Raw genomic sequence first — 15,859 nt, 5'->3', positions numbered from 1 at the left:
TACTGCACATAGCATTGGTGGTATAGTGGTGAGCATAGCTGCCTTCCAAGCAGTTGACCCGGGTTCGATTCCCGGCCAATGCAGAGCCTGAGGAATTCATTTGTTTTAGGGGCTGGATGTCATTTCAAGTGTATTACATTTGAATCATTATCCTTGTACTTGGAAGTCAGAATTGCTCCTACATTCTGCAGGTTATCTAAAATAATAAATGTTGTGCGACGTTGAACCAACAAGTGCATATCAAAATAGATTTGCAGTCCTATCGCCAAAACCATTCAGCCACCTTGTCCTGCGCCCAAGAGGTGATAGTCGGCATTCCGACAAGATCTGCCTGTCTGAGATTGTTCAAGGATCTGCAAAAGGGCTCATCCGGGATTTGAACCCGGGACCTCTCGCACCCTAAGCGAGAATCATACCCCTAGACCAAAAAGTTATTTTTTTGCTTTCTGCAGCAATGACAGTGAAGATATCGATTGACGTGTCCATGGTGCTTGGAACGATTGAACATCATGTGAGTGTTTTGTGCTTTACTTGTGAGCATAACAGTCTTCCAAAATCTTGACCATGTTTCAGTTCAAATCTTCTGTAGTTCATCTGCTGTGTCTTTCACATTCTGTCTTGTTCAGTCGCGACAGCAAAATGATGACGAGTTTTTACAAATTAATAATGAGATCAATTCATTTTTTTAAAAACAAATGAAAAAATAAGACTTCCAAAAGAATGGAACTCATTTATTTTGAGTCAAATGACGCAAAGGTACGTGAATCAAAGTCAATTAATTTTGAAAATACCCATTCAAATAGATCCGTTTTCAACTAGAGAGATTAAGACTCGGCGTATCCGTCTCAATCCTCCACAACTGCTTATGTTAACCCTCCATATCTGCAGTGAAAGATGGTGGACCTAGATCGGTTTTTGTCAAACCATGAGACAATACCTATAATCGGTCTTCTCACAAAAACATCTCTAGCTTCCGAACCGTTTGACCTACAAATTCATATGACCACTCTCTGGAATGAGGAGACCCTCACGAACACGGTGGTATTCTCAATTTTTCTCTACATCCCCCACAAGTGTCAGGAGACTCGTCTGAAGTCACAACCGTCTATGTGCCAAGTTCTGTTTGTAGAATCCAAAATCTTGGGCTACAAACTAATGTGACCCCACTTGTCGCAATGTTCTCCGTTTTGCCCTACGTTCCCAACAAGCGTCACGGGACTAATCTGAAGGTAACCTGTAGTGATTAAAATGATAGATTTTTTAACCAGGGACCTCTCGCAACCTAAGCCATAATCATACACCTAAACCGTGAAAGTGAATTATCACTTTCCACCAAAATGACGGTCAAATTATGAGTCGATGTCTCAATGTTGCTACTGCACATAGCATTGGTGGTATAGTGGTGAGCATAGCTGCCTTCCAAGCAGTTGACCCGGGTTCGATTCCCGGCCAATGCAGAGCCTGAGGAATTCATTTGTTTTAGGGGCTGGATGTCATTTCAAGTGTATTACATTTGAATCATTATCCTTGTACTTGGAAGTCAGAACTGCTCCTACATTCTGCAGGTTATCTAAAATAATAAATGTTGTGCGACGTTGAACCAACAAGTGCATATCAAAATAGATTTGCAGTCCTATCGCCAAAACCATTCAGCCACCTTGTCCTGCGCCCAAGAGGTGATAGTCGGCATTCCGACAAGATCTGCCTGTCTGAGATTGTTCAAGGATCTGCAAAAGGGCTCATCCGGGATTTGAACCCGGGACCTCTCGCACCCTAAGCGAGAATCATACCCCTAGACCAAAAAGTTATTTTTTTGCTTTCTGCAGCAATGACAGTGAAGATATCGATTGACGTGTCCATGGTGCTTGGAACGATTGAACATCATGTGAGTGTTTTGTGCTTTACTTGTGAGCATAACAGTCTTCCAAAATCTTGACCATGTTTCAGTTCAAATCTTCTGTAGTTCATCTGCTGTGTCTTTCACATTCTGTCTTGTTCAGTCGCGACAGCAAAATGATGACGAGTTTTTACAAATTAATAATGAGATCAATTCATTTTTTTAAAAACAAATGAAAAAATAAGACTTCCAAAAGAATGGAACTCATTTATTTTGAGTCAAATGACGCAAAGGTACGTGAATCAAAGTCAATTAATTTTGAAAATACCCATTCAAATAGATCCGTTTTCAACTAGAGAGATTAAGACTCGGCGTATCCGTCTCAATCCTCCACAACTGCTTATGTTAACCCTCCATATCTGCAGTGAAAGATGGTGGACCTAGATCGGTTTTTGTCAAACCATGAGACAATACCTATAATCGGTCTTCTCACAAAAACATCTCTAGCTTCCGAACCGTTTGACCTACAAATTCATATGACCACTCTCTGGAATGAGGAGACCCTCACGAACACGGTGGTATTCTCAATTTTTCTCTACATCCCCCACAAGTGTCAGGAGACTCGTCTGAAGTCACAACCGTCTATGTGCCAAGTTCTGTTTGTAGAATCCAAAATCTTGGGCTACAAACTAATGTGACCCCACTTGTCGCAATGTTCTCCGTTTTGCCCTACGTTCCCAACAAGCGTCACGGGACTAATCTGAAGGTAACCTGTAGTGATTAAAATGATAGATTTTTTAACCAGGGACCTCTCGCAACCTAAGCCATAATCATACACCTAAACCGTGAAAGTGAATTATCACTTTCCACCAAAATGACGGTCAAATTATGAGTCGATGTCTCAATGTTGCTACTGCACATAGCATTGGTGGTATAGTGGTGAGCATAGCTGCCTTCCAAGCAGTTGACCCGGGTTCGATTCCCGGCCAATGCAGAGCCTGAGGAATTCATTTGTTTTAGGGGCTGGATGTCATTTCAAGTGTATTACATTTGAATCATTATCCTTGTACTTGGAAGTCAGAACTGCTCCTACATTCTGCAGGTTATCTAAAATAATAAATGTTGTGCGACGTTGAACCAACAAGTGCATATCAAAATAGATTTGCAGTCCTATCGCCAAAACCATTCAGCCACCTTGTCCTGCGCCCAAGAGGTGATAGTCGGCATTCCGACAAGATCTGCCTGTCTGAGATTGTTCAAGGATCTGCAAAAGGGCTCATCCGGGATTTGAACCCGGGACCTCTCGCACCCTAAGCGAGAATCATACCCCTAGACCAAAAAGTTATTTTTTTGCTTTCTGCAGCAATGACAGTGAAGATATCGATTGACGTGTCCATGGTGCTTGGAACGATTGAACATCATGTGAGTGTTTTGTGCTTTACTTGTGAGCATAACAGTCTTCCAAAATCTTGACCATGTTTCAGTTCAAATCTTCTGTAGTTCATCTGCTGTGTCTTTCACATTCTGTCTTGTTCAGTCGCGACAGCAAAATGATGACGAGTTTTTACAAATTAATAATGAGATCAATTCATTTTTTTAAAAACAAATGAAAAAATAAGACTTCCAAAAGAATGGAACTCATTTATTTTGAGTCAAATGACGCAAAGGTACGTGAATCAAAGTCAATTAATTTTGAAAATACCCATTCAAATAGATCCGTTTTCAACTAGAGAGATTAAGACTCGGCGTATCCGTCTCAATCCTCCACAACTGCTTATGTTAACCCTCCATATCTGCAGTGAAAGATGGTGGACCTAGATCGGTTTTTGTCAAACCATGAGACAATACCTATAATCGGTCTTCTCACAAAAACATCTCTAGCTTCCGAACCGTTTGACCTACAAATTCATATGACCACTCTCTGGAATGAGGAGACCCTCACGAACACGGTGGTATTCTCAATTTTTCTCTACATCCCCCACAAGTGTCAGGAGACTCGTCTGAAGTCACAACCGTCTATGTGCCAAGTTCTGTTTGTAGAATCCAAAATCTTGGGCTACAAACTAATGTGACCCCACTTGTCGCAATGTTCTCCGTTTTGCCCTACGTTCCCAACAAGCGTCACGGGACTAATCTGAAGGTAACCTGTAGTGATTAAAATGATAGATTTTTTAACCAGGGACCTCTCGCAACCTAAGCCATAATCATACACCTAAACCGTGAAAGTGAATTATCACTTTCCACCAAAATGACGGTCAAATTATGAGTCGATGTCTCAATGTTGCTACTGCACATAGCATTGGTGGTATAGTGGTGAGCATAGCTGCCTTCCAAGCAGTTGACCCGGGTTCGATTCCCGGCCAATGCAGAGCCTGAGGAATTCATTTGTTTTAGGGGCTGGATGTCATTTCAAGTGTATTACATTTGAATCATTATCCTTGTACTTGGAAGTCAGAACTGCTCCTACATTCTGCAGGTTATCTAAAATAATAAATGTTGTGCGACGTTGAACCAACAAGTGCATATCAAAATAGATTTGCAGTCCTATCGCCAAAACCATTCAGCCACCTTGTCCTGCGCCCAAGAGGTGATAGTCGGCATTCCGACAAGATCTGCCTGTCTGAGATTGTTCAAGGATCTGCAAAAGGGCTCATCCGGGATTTGAACCCGGGACCTCTCGCACCCTAAGCGAGAATCATACCCCTAGACCAAAAAGTTATTTTTTTGCTTTCTGCAGCAATGACAGTGAAGATATCGATTGACGTGTCCATGGTGCTTGGAACGATTGAACATCATGTGAGTGTTTTGTGCTTTACTTGTGAGCATAACAGTCTTCCAAAATCTTGACCATGTTTCAGTTCAAATCTTCTGTAGTTCATCTGCTGTGTCTTTCACATTCTGTCTTGTTCAGTCGCGACAGCAAAATGATGACGAGTTTTTACAAATTAATAATGAGATCAATTCATTTTTTTAAAAACAAATGAAAAAATAAGACTTCCAAAAGAATGGAACTCATTTATTTTGAGTCAAATGACGCAAAGGTACGTGAATCAAAGTCAATTAATTTTGAAAATACCCATTCAAATAGATCCGTTTTCAACTAGAGAGATTAAGACTCGGCGTATCCGTCTCAATCCTCCACAACTGCTTATGTTAACCCTCCATATCTGCAGTGAAAGATGGTGGACCTAGATCGGTTTTTGTCAAACCATGAGACAATACCTATAATCGGTCTTCTCACAAAAACATCTCTAGCTTCCGAACCGTTTGACCTACAAATTCATATGACCACTCTCTGGAATGAGGAGACCCTCACGAACACGGTGGTATTCTCAATTTTTCTCTACATCCCCCACAAGTGTCAGGAGACTCGTCTGAAGTCACAACCGTCTATGTGCCAAGTTCTGTTTGTAGAATCCAAAATCTTGGGCTACAAACTAATGTGACCCCACTTGTCGCAATGTTCTCCGTTTTGCCCTACGTTCCCAACAAGCGTCACGGGACTAATCTGAAGGTAACCTGTAGTGATTAAAATGATAGATTTTTTAACCAGGGACCTCTCGCAACCTAAGCCATAATCATACACCTAAACCGTGAAAGTGAATTATCACTTTCCACCAAAATGACGGTCAAATTATGAGTCGATGTCTCAATGTTGCTACTGCACATAGCATTGGTGGTATAGTGGTGAGCATAGCTGCCTTCCAAGCAGTTGACCCGGGTTCGATTCCCGGCCAATGCAGAGCCTGAGGAATTCATTTGTTTTAGGGGCTGGATGTCATTTCAAGTGTATTACATTTGAATCATTATCCTTGTACTTGGAAGTCAGAACTGCTCCTACATTCTGCAGGTTATCTAAAATAATAAATGTTGTGCGACGTTGAACCAACAAGTGCATATCAAAATAGATTTGCAGTCCTATCGCCAAAACCATTCAGCCACCTTGTCCTGCGCCCAAGAGGTGATAGTCGGCATTCCGACAAGATCTGCCTGTCTGAGATTGTTCAAGGATCTGCAAAAGGGCTCATCCGGGATTTGAACCCGGGACCTCTCGCACCCTAAGCGAGAATCATACCCCTAGACCAAAAAGTTATTTTTTTGCTTTCTGCAGCAATGACAGTGAAGATATCGATTGACGTGTCCATGGTGCTTGGAACGATTGAACATCATGTGAGTGTTTTGTGCTTTACTTGTGAGCATAACAGTCTTCCAAAATCTTGACCATGTTTCAGTTCAAATCTTCTGTAGTTCATCTGCTGTGTCTTTCACATTCTGTCTTGTTCAGTCGCGACAGCAAAATGATGACGAGTTTTTACAAATTAATAATGAGATCAATTCATTTTTTTAAAAACAAATGAAAAAATAAGACTTCCAAAAGAATGGAACTCATTTATTTTGAGTCAAATGACGCAAAGGTACGTGAATCAAAGTCAATTAATTTTGAAAATACCCATTCAAATAGATCCGTTTTCAACTAGAGAGATTAAGACTCGGCGTATCCGTCTCAATCCTCCACAACTGCTTATGTTAACCCTCCATATCTGCAGTGAAAGATGGTGGACCTAGATCGGTTTTTGTCAAACCATGAGACAATACCTATAATCGGTCTTCTCACAAAAACATCTCTAGCTTCCGAACCGTTTGACCTACAAATTCATATGACCACTCTCTGGAATGAGGAGACCCTCACGAACACGGTGGTATTCTCAATTTTTCTCTACATCCCCCACAAGTGTCAGGAGACTCGTCTGAAGTCACAACCGTCTATGTGCCAAGTTCTGTTTGTAGAATCCAAAATCTTGGGCTACAAACTAATGTGACCCCACTTGTCGCAATGTTCTCCGTTTTGCCCTACGTTCCCAACAAGCGTCACGGGACTAATCTGAAGGTAACCTGTAGTGATTAAAATGATAGATTTTTTAACCAGGGACCTCTCGCAACCTAAGCCATAATCATACACCTAAACCGTGAAAGTGAATTATCACTTTCCACCAAAATGACGGTCAAATTATGAGTCGATGTCTCAATGTTGCTACTGCACATAGCATTGGTGGTATAGTGGTGAGCATAGCTGCCTTCCAAGCAGTTGACCCGGGTTCGATTCCCGGCCAATGCAGAGCCTGAGGAATTCATTTGTTTTAGGGGCTGGATGTCATTTCAAGTGTATTACATTTGAATCATTATCCTTGTACTTGGAAGTCAGAATTGCTCCTACATTCTGCAGGTTATCTAAAATAATAAATGTTGTGCGACGTTGAACCAACAAGTGCATATCAAAATAGATTTGCAGTCCTATCGCCAAAACCATTCAGCCACCTTGTCCTGCGCCCAAGAGGTGATAGTCGGCATTCCGACAAGATCTGCCTGTCTGAGATTGTTCAAGGATCTGCAAAAGGGCTCATCCGGGATTTGAACCCGGGACCTCTCGCACCCTAAGCGAGAATCATACCCCTAGACCAAAAAGTTATTTTTTTGCTTTCTGCAGCAATGACAGTGAAGATATCGATTGACGTGTCCATGGTGCTTGGAACGATTGAACATCATGTGAGTGTTTTGTGCTTTACTTGTGAGCATAACAGTCTTCCAAAATCTTGACCATGTTTCAGTTCAAATCTTCTGTAGTTCATCTGCTGTGTCTTTCACATTCTGTCTTGTTCAGTCGCGACAGCAAAATGATGACGAGTTTTTACAAATTAATAATGAGATCAATTCATTTTTTTAAAAACAAATGAAAAAATAAGACTTCCAAAAGAATGGAACTCATTTATTTTGAGTCAAATGACGCAAAGGTACGTGAATCAAAGTCAATTAATTTTGAAAATACCCATTCAAATAGATCCGTTTTCAACTAGAGAGATTAAGACTCGGCGTATCCGTCTCAATCCTCCACAACTGCTTATGTTAACCCTCCATATCTGCAGTGAAAGATGGTGGACCTAGATCGGTTTTTGTCAAACCATGAGACAATACCTATAATCGGTCTTCTCACAAAAACATCTCTAGCTTCCGAACCGTTTGACCTACAAATTCATATGACCACTCTCTGGAATGAGGAGACCCTCACGAACACGGTGGTATTCTCAATTTTTCTCTACATCCCCCACAAGTGTCAGGAGACTCGTCTGAAGTCACAACCGTCTATGTGCCAAGTTCTGTTTGTAGAATCCAAAATCTTGGGCTACAAACTAATGTGACCCCACTTGTCGCAATGTTCTCCGTTTTGCCCTACGTTCCCAACAAGCGTCACGGGACTAATCTGAAGGTAACCTGTAGTGATTAAAATGATAGATTTTTTAACCAGGGACCTCTCGCAACCTAAGCCATAATCATACACCTAAACCGTGAAAGTGAATTATCACTTTCCACCAAAATGACGGTCAAATTATGAGTCGATGTCTCAATGTTGCTACTGCACATAGCATTGGTGGTATAGTGGTGAGCATAGCTGCCTTCCAAGCAGTTGACCCGGGTTCGATTCCCGGCCAATGCAGAGCCTGAGGAATTCATTTGTTTTAGGGGCTGGATGTCATTTCAAGTGTATTACATTTGAATCATTATCCTTGTACTTGGAAGTCAGAATTGCTCCTACATTCTGCAGGTTATCTAAAATAATAAATGTTGTGCGACGTTGAACCAACAAGTGCATATCAAAATAGATTTGCAGTCCTATCGCCAAAACCATTCAGCCACCTTGTCCTGCGCCCAAGAGGTGATAGTCGGCATTCCGACAAGATCTGCCTGTCTGAGATTGTTCAAGGATCTGCAAAAGGGCTCATCCGGGATTTGAACCCGGGACCTCTCGCACCCTAAGCGAGAATCATACCCCTAGACCAAAAAGTTATTTTTTTGCTTTCTGCAGCAATGACAGTGAAGATATCGATTGACGTGTCCATGGTGCTTGGAACGATTGAACATCATGTGAGTGTTTTGTGCTTTACTTGTGAGCATAACAGTCTTCCAAAATCTTGACCATGTTTCAGTTCAAATCTTCTGTAGTTCATCTGCTGTGTCTTTCACATTCTGTCTTGTTCAGTCGCGACAGCAAAATGATGACGAGTTTTTACAAATTAATAATGAGATCAATTCATTTTTTTAAAAACAAATGAAAAAATAAGACTTCCAAAAGAATGGAACTCATTTATTTTGAGTCAAATGACGCAAAGGTACGTGAATCAAAGTCAATTAATTTTGAAAATACCCATTCAAATAGATCCGTTTTCAACTAGAGAGATTAAGACTCGGCGTATCCGTCTCAATCCTCCACAACTGCTTATGTTAACCCTCCATATCTGCAGTGAAAGATGGTGGACCTAGATCGGTTTTTGTCAAACCATGAGACAATACCTATAATCGGTCTTCTCACAAAAACATCTCTAGCTTCCGAACCGTTTGACCTACAAATTCATATGACCACTCTCTGGAATGAGGAGACCCTCACGAACACGGTGGTATTCTCAATTTTTCTCTACATCCCCCACAAGTGTCAGGAGACTCGTCTGAAGTCACAACCGTCTATGTGCCAAGTTCTGTTTGTAGAATCCAAAATCTTGGGCTACAAACTAATGTGACCCCACTTGTCGCAATGTTCTCCGTTTTGCCCTACGTTCCCAACAAGCGTCACGGGACTAATCTGAAGGTAACCTGTAGTGATTAAAATGATAGATTTTTTAACCAGGGACCTCTCGCAACCTAAGCCATAATCATACACCTAAACCGTGAAAGTGAATTATCACTTTCCACCAAAATGACGGTCAAATTATGAGTCGATGTCTCAATGTTGCTACTGCACATAGCATTGGTGGTATAGTGGTGAGCATAGCTGCCTTCCAAGCAGTTGACCCGGGTTCGATTCCCGGCCAATGCAGAGCCTGAGGAATTCATTTGTTTTAGGGGCTGGATGTCATTTCAAGTGTATTACATTTGAATCATTATCCTTGTACTTGGAAGTCAGAATTGCTCCTACATTCTGCAGGTTATCTAAAATAATAAATGTTGTGCGACGTTGAACCAACAAGTGCATATCAAAATAGATTTGCAGTCCTATCGCCAAAACCATTCAGCCACCTTGTCCTGCGCCCAAGAGGTGATAGTCGGCATTCCGACAAGATCTGCCTGTCTGAGATTGTTCAAGGATCTGCAAAAGGGCTCATCCGGGATTTGAACCCGGGACCTCTCGCACCCTAAGCGAGAATCATACCCCTAGACCAAAAAGTTATTTTTTTGCTTTCTGCAGCAATGACAGTGAAGATATCGATTGACGTGTCCATGGTGCTTGGAACGATTGAACATCATGTGAGTGTTTTGTGCTTTACTTGTGAGCATAACAGTCTTCCAAAATCTTGACCATGTTTCAGTTCAAATCTTCTGTAGTTCATCTGCTGTGTCTTTCACATTCTGTCTTGTTCAGTCGCGACAGCAAAATGATGACGAGTTTTTACAAATTAATAATGAGATCAATTCATTTTTTTAAAAACAAATGAAAAAATAAGACTTCCAAAAGAATGGAACTCATTTATTTTGAGTCAAATGACGCAAAGGTACGTGAATCAAAGTCAATTAATTTTGAAAATACCCATTCAAATAGATCCGTTTTCAACTAGAGAGATTAAGACTCGGCGTATCCGTCTCAATCCTCCACAACTGCTTATGTTAACCCTCCATATCTGCAGTGAAAGATGGTGGACCTAGATCGGTTTTTGTCAAACCATGAGACAATACCTATAATCGGTCTTCTCACAAAAACATCTCTAGCTTCCGAACCGTTTGACCTACAAATTCATATGACCACTCTCTGGAATGAGGAGACCCTCACGAACACGGTGGTATTCTCAATTTTTCTCTACATCCCCCACAAGTGTCAGGAGACTCGTCTGAAGTCACAACCGTCTATGTGCCAAGTTCTGTTTGTAGAATCCAAAATCTTGGGCTACAAACTAATGTGACCCCACTTGTCGCAATGTTCTCCGTTTTGCCCTACGTTCCCAACAAGCGTCACGGGACTAATCTGAAGGTAACCTGTAGTGATTAAAATGATAGATTTTTTAACCAGGGACCTCTCGCAACCTAAGCCATAATCATACACCTAAACCGTGAAAGTGAATTATCACTTTCCACCAAAATGACGGTCAAATTATGAGTCGATGTCTCAATGTTGCTACTGCACATAGCATTGGTGGTATAGTGGTGAGCATAGCTGCCTTCCAAGCAGTTGACCCGGGTTCGATTCCCGGCCAATGCAGAGCCTGAGGAATTCATTTGTTTTAGGGGCTGGATGTCATTTCAAGTGTATTACATTTGAATCATTATCCTTGTACTTGGAAGTCAGAATTGCTCCTACATTCTGCAGGTTATCTAAAATAATAAATGTTGTGCGACGTTGAACCAACAAGTGCATATCAAAATAGATTTGCAGTCCTATCGCCAAAACCATTCAGCCACCTTGTCCTGCGCCCAAGAGGTGATAGTCGGCATTCCGACAAGATCTGCCTGTCTGAGATTGTTCAAGGATCTGCAAAAGGGCTCATCCGGGATTTGAACCCGGGACCTCTCGCACCCTAAGCGAGAATCATACCCCTAGACCAAAAAGTTATTTTTTTGCTTTCTGCAGCAATGACAGTGAAGATATCGATTGACGTGTCCATGGTGCTTGGAACGATTGAACATCATGTGAGTGTTTTGTGCTTTACTTGTGAGCATAACAGTCTTCCAAAATCTTGACCATGTTTCAGTTCAAATCTTCTGTAGTTCATCTGCTGTGTCTTTCACATTCTGTCTTGTTCAGTCGCGACAGCAAAATGATGACGAGTTTTTACAAATTAATAATGAGATCAATTCATTTTTTTAAAAACAAATGAAAAAATAAGACTTCCAAAAGAATGGAACTCATTTATTTTGAGTCAAATGACGCAAAGGTACGTGAATCAAAGTCAATTAATTTTGAAAATACCCATTCAAATAGATCCGTTTTCAACTAGAGAGATTAAGACTCGGCGTATCCGTCTCAATCCTCCACAACTGCTTATGTTAACCCTCCATATCTGCAGTGAAAGATGGTGGACCTAGATCGGTTTTTGTCAAACCATGAGACAATACCTATAATCGGTCTTCTCACAAAAACATCTCTAGCTTCCGAACCGTTTGACCTACAAATTCATATGACCACTCTCTGGAATGAGGAGACCCTCACGAACACGGTGGTATTCTCAATTTTTCTCTACATCCCCCACAAGTGTCAGGAGACTCGTCTGAAGTCACAACCGTCTATGTGCCAAGTTCTGTTTGTAGAATCCAAAATCTTGGGCTACAAACTAATGTGACCCCACTTGTCGCAATGTTCTCCGTTTTGCCCTACGTTCCCAACAAGCGTCACGGGACTAATCTGAAGGTAACCTGTAGTGATTAAAATGATAGATTTTTTAACCAGGGACCTCTCGCAACCTAAGCCATAATCATACACCTAAACCGTGAAAGTGAATTATCACTTTCCACCAAAATGACGGTCAAATTATGAGTCGATGTCTCAATGTTGCTACTGCACATAGCATTGGTGGTATAGTGGTGAGCATAGCTGCCTTCCAAGCAGTTGACCCGGGTTCGATTCCCGGCCAATGCAGAGCCTGAGGAATTCATTTGTTTTAGGGGCTGGATGTCATTTCAAGTGTATTACATTTGAATCATTATCCTTGTACTTGGAAGTCAGAATTGCTCCTACATTCTGCAGGTTATCTAAAATAATAAATGTTGTGCGACGTTGAACCAACAAGTGCATATCAAAATAGATTTGCAGTCCTATCGCCAAAACCATTCAGCCACCTTGTCCTGCGCCCAAGAGGTGATAGTCGGCATTCCGACAAGATCTGCCTGTCTGAGATTGTTCAAGGATCTGCAAAAGGGCTCATCCGGGATTTGAACCCGGGACCTCTCGCACCCTAAGCGAGAATCATACCCCTAGACCAAAAAGTTATTTTTTTGCTTTCTGCAGCAATGACAGTGAAGATATCGATTGACGTGTCCATGGTGCTTGGAACGATTGAACATCATGTGAGTGTTTTGTGCTTTACTTGTGAGCATAACAGTCTTCCAAAATCTTGACCATGTTTCAGTTCAAATCTTCTGTAGTTCATCTGCTGTGTCTTTCACATTCTGTCTTGTTCAGTCGCGACAGCAAAATGATGACGAGTTTTTACAAATTAATAATGAGATCAATTCATTTTTTTAAAAACAAATGAAAAAATAAGACTTCCAAAAGAATGGAACTCATTTATTTTGAGTCAAATGACGCAAAGGTACGTGAATCAAAGTCAATTAATTTTGAAAATACCCATTCAAATAGATCCGTTTTCAACTAGAGAGATTAAGACTCGGCGTATCCGTCTCAATCCTCCACAACTGCTTATGTTAACCCTCCATATCTGCAGTGAAAGATGGTGGACCTAGATCGGTTTTTGTCAAACCATGAGACAATACCTATAATCGGTCTTCTCACAAAAACATCTCTAGCTTCCGAACCGTTTGACCTACAAATTCATATGACCACTCTCTGGAATGAGGAGACCCTCACGAACACGGTGGTATTCTCAATTTTTCTCTACATCCCCCACAAGTGTCAGGAGACTCGTCTGAAGTCACAACCGTCTATGTGCCAAGTTCTGTTTGTAGAATCCAAAATCTTGGGCTACAAACTAATGTGACCCCACTTGTCGCAATGTTCTCCGTTTTGCCCTACGTTCCCAACAAGCGTCACGGGACTAATCTGAAGGTAACCTGTAGTGATTAAAATGATAGATTTTTTAACCAGGGACCTCTCGCAACCTAAGCCATAATCATACACCTAAACCGTGAAAGTGAATTATCACTTTCAACCAAAATGACGGTCAAATTATGAGTCGATGTCTCAATGTTGCTACTGCACATAGCATTGGTGGTATAGTGGTGAGCATAGCTGCCTTCCAAGCAGTTGACCCGGGTTCGATTCCCGGCCAATGCAGAGCCTGAGGAATTCATTTGTTTTAGGGGCTGGATGTCATTTCAAGTGTATTACATTTGAATCATTATCCTTGTACTTGGAAGTCAGAATTGCTCCTACATTCTGCAGGTTATCTAAAATAATAAATGTTGTGCGACGTTGAACCAACAAGTGCATATCAAAATAGATTTGCAGTCCTATCGCCAAAACCATTCAGCCACCTTGTCCTGCGCCCAAGAGGTGATAGTCGGCATTCCGACAAGATCTGCCTGTCTGAGATTGTTCAAGGATCTGCAAAAGGGCTCATCCGGGATTTGAACCCGGGACCTCTCGCACCCTAAGCGAGAATCATACCCCTAGACCAAAAAGTTATTTTTTTGCTTTCTGCAGCAATGACAGTGAAGATATCGATTGACGTGTCCATGGTGCTTGGAACGATTGAACATCATGTGAGTGTTTTGTGCTTTACTTGTGAGCATAACAGTCTTCCAAAATCTTGACCATGTTTCAGTTCAAATCTTCTGTAGTTCATCTGCTGTGTCTTTCACATTCTGTCTTGTTCAGTCGCGACAGCAAAATGATGACGAGTTTTTACAAATTAATAATGAGATCAATTCATTTTTTTAAAAACAAATGAAAAAATAAGACTTCCAAAAGAATGGAACTCATTTATTTTGAGTCAAATGACGCAAAGGTACGTGAATCAAAGTCAATTAATTTTGAAAATACCCATTCAAATAGATCCGTTTTCAACTAGAGAGATTAAGACTCGGCGTATCCGTCTCAATCCTCCACAACTGCTTATGTTAACCCTCCATATCTGCAGTGAAAGATGGTGGACCTAGATCGGTTTTTGTCAAACCATGAGACAATACCTATAATAGGTCTTCTCACAAAAACATCTCTAGCTTCCGAACCGTTTGACCTACAAATTCATATGACCACTCTCTGGAATGAGGAGACCCTCACGAACACGGTGGTATTCTCAATTTTTCTCTACATCCCCCACAAGTGTCAGGAGACTCGTCTGAAGTCACAACCGTCTATGTGCCAAGTTCTGTTTGTAGAATCCAAAATCTTGGGCTACAAACTAATGTGACCCCACTTGTCGCAATGTTCTCCGTTTTGCCCTACGTTCCCAACAAGCGTCACGGGACTAATCTGAAGGTAACCTGTAGTGATTAAAATGATAGATTTTTTAACCAGGGACCTCTCGCAACCTAAGCCATAATCATACACCTAAACCGTGAAAGTGAATTATCACTTTCCACCAAAATGACGGTCAAATTATGAGTCGATGTCTCAATGTTGCTACTGCACATAGCATTGGTGGTATAGTGGTGAGCATAGCTGCCTTCCAAGCAGTTGACCCGGGTTCGATTCCCGGCCAATGCAGAGCCTGAGGAATTCATTTGTTTTAGGGGCTGGATGTCATTTCAAGTGTATTACATTTGAATCATTATCCTTGTACTTGGAAGTCAGAATTGCTCCTACATTCTGCAGGTTATCTAAAATAATAAATGTTGTGCGACGTTGAACCAACAAGTGCATATCAAAATAGATTTGCAGTCCTATCGCCAAAACCATTCAGCCACCTTGTCCTGCGCCCAAGAGGTGATAGTCGGCATTCCGACAAGATCTGCCTGTCTGAGATTGTTCAAGGATCTGCAAAAGGGCTCATCCGGGATTTGAACCCGGGACCTCTCGCACCCTAAGCGAGAATCATACCCCTAGACCAAAAAGTTATTTTTTTGCTTTCTGCAGCAATGACAGTGAAGATATCGATTGACGTGTCCATGGTGCTTGGAACGATTGAACATCATGTGAGTGTTTTGTGCTTTACTTGTGAGCATAACAGTCTTCCAAAATCTTGACCATGTTTCAGTTCAAATCTTCTGTAGTTCATCTGCTGTGTCTTTCACATTCTGTCTTGTTCAGTCGCGACAGCAAAATGATGACGAGTTTTTACAAATTAATAATGAGATCAATTCATTTTTTTAAAAACAAATGAAAAAATAAGACTTCCAAAAGAATGGAACTCATTTATTTTGAGTCAA

At 41.3% G+C, this 15,859-nt stretch overlaps 12 non-coding genes across 12 annotated transcripts; all 12 read left to right on the top strand.

The window, feature by feature from the left end:
* Positions 1–11: 11 nt before the first annotated feature.
* trnag-ucc lies at positions 12–83 on the top strand. The gene has a single exon. It is a non-coding gene; the product is annotated as a tRNA-Gly (tRNA).
* Positions 84–1,385: 1,302 nt separating this feature from the next.
* On the top strand, positions 1,386–1,457 carry trnag-ucc. Its single transcript has one exon. It is a non-coding gene; the product is annotated as a tRNA-Gly (tRNA).
* A 1,302-nt stretch (positions 1,458–2,759) lies between these two features.
* Positions 2,760–2,831, top strand: trnag-ucc. The gene has a single exon. It is a non-coding gene; the product is annotated as a tRNA-Gly (tRNA).
* A 1,302-nt stretch (positions 2,832–4,133) lies between these two features.
* trnag-ucc lies at positions 4,134–4,205 on the top strand. The gene has a single exon. It is a non-coding gene; the product is annotated as a tRNA-Gly (tRNA).
* A 1,302-nt stretch (positions 4,206–5,507) lies between these two features.
* On the top strand, positions 5,508–5,579 carry trnag-ucc. Its single transcript has one exon. It is a non-coding gene; the product is annotated as a tRNA-Gly (tRNA).
* Positions 5,580–6,881: 1,302 nt separating this feature from the next.
* trnag-ucc lies at positions 6,882–6,953 on the top strand. Its single transcript has one exon. It is a non-coding gene; the product is annotated as a tRNA-Gly (tRNA).
* Positions 6,954–8,255: 1,302 nt separating this feature from the next.
* On the top strand, positions 8,256–8,327 carry trnag-ucc. Its single transcript has one exon. It is a non-coding gene; the product is annotated as a tRNA-Gly (tRNA).
* A 1,302-nt stretch (positions 8,328–9,629) lies between these two features.
* trnag-ucc lies at positions 9,630–9,701 on the top strand. The gene has a single exon. It is a non-coding gene; the product is annotated as a tRNA-Gly (tRNA).
* Positions 9,702–11,003: 1,302 nt separating this feature from the next.
* Positions 11,004–11,075, top strand: trnag-ucc. The gene has a single exon. It is a non-coding gene; the product is annotated as a tRNA-Gly (tRNA).
* Positions 11,076–12,377: 1,302 nt separating this feature from the next.
* trnag-ucc lies at positions 12,378–12,449 on the top strand. Its single transcript has one exon. It is a non-coding gene; the product is annotated as a tRNA-Gly (tRNA).
* A 1,302-nt stretch (positions 12,450–13,751) lies between these two features.
* On the top strand, positions 13,752–13,823 carry trnag-ucc. The gene has a single exon. It is a non-coding gene; the product is annotated as a tRNA-Gly (tRNA).
* Positions 13,824–15,125: 1,302 nt separating this feature from the next.
* Positions 15,126–15,197, top strand: trnag-ucc. The gene has a single exon. It is a non-coding gene; the product is annotated as a tRNA-Gly (tRNA).
* Positions 15,198–15,859: the final 662 nt, after the last annotated feature.

The sequence above is a fragment of the Oncorhynchus mykiss genome, unplaced genomic scaffold (genome assembly GCF_013265735.2).
Source record: "Oncorhynchus mykiss isolate Arlee unplaced genomic scaffold, USDA_OmykA_1.1 un_scaffold_373, whole genome shotgun sequence".
Lineage (NCBI taxonomy): Eukaryota > Metazoa > Chordata > Actinopteri > Salmoniformes > Salmonidae > Oncorhynchus > Oncorhynchus mykiss.
Note: the sequence above shows the minus strand (reverse complement) of the source record. Positions and strands in the feature narration are given on the sequence as shown.